We start from the raw sequence: 809 nt of genomic DNA on the forward strand, positions 1-809 counted from the left end.
TATATCACGTTAAAACAAGAAAAGAAATATAAGAAAATTAAATTAAAATTCTGCTGTGATTTCTAGAAATTCACTGTAAAAACCATAACCATATATTAACTGATGTAATTTTAATATTCCAATATGAACAGTATTCCAGATAGTACTGATACTATCTACTGATACTGTTATCTGGCAATATTAATATTCCAATAACTACAACGTACTAAGCTCTGCTCTGCATATACTGATACATATTGTTAAACACAAGACCACATGATGAATTCAGTTTCATCAAATGTGAAACTCCTGGAAAAATAGCAAGTGCATCCACAGTATATAAATGCGCTCAGCATACAGTGTTCATTTAGATACATCACACAAAACAATATTAAAGTAACACACATGGCGCTAGATTAATGTTATATACATTAACTAAATAACATAAAATGCACTATGAATGTACATGACTGATTAGAAAAAAAAAAAAGAAACAGCAGTATTTTTTTTAAATATGTGATGTGCCACGCGTGGATTTATACATTTGAACACCTTTGTACGGATTTCCACCTTAAATTATAAAGTGACTTTTCATTTATTTACTGCGACTGTACATTTATTGGTGTGCCAAATATTTTACCGTTATTTTTAAGGTAATTTATACTTTCACTTTCAAAAACGCCACTTTATAGTTTTTACAGTGATTAATTAAAAAAATAAATACAAATAAAAAATGGGCATTTGTGGTTGCTAGAAATTCTAGAAAACTCTAGAAACTGTAAAAATACTTTGACAACACTTTATTTTAAGAGTGCAAATTCTGCACGCAC

The 809-nt window shown here is 28.7% G+C and overlaps 1 protein-coding gene across 1 annotated transcript in view; it reads right to left on the reverse strand.

The window, feature by feature from the left end:
* LOC107740303 (gap junction delta-2 protein) overlaps window positions 1-809 on the reverse strand; it is a 3,791-nt gene that overhangs the window by 1,418 nt on the left and 1,564 nt on the right. The window lies entirely within an intron of this gene.

Source organism: Sinocyclocheilus rhinocerous, unplaced genomic scaffold (genome assembly GCF_001515625.1).
Source record: "Sinocyclocheilus rhinocerous isolate Xijiao unplaced genomic scaffold, SAMN03320098_v1.1 scaffold2240, whole genome shotgun sequence".
In the NCBI taxonomy this organism is placed as follows: Eukaryota; Metazoa; Chordata; class Actinopteri; order Cypriniformes; family Cyprinidae; genus Sinocyclocheilus; species Sinocyclocheilus rhinocerous.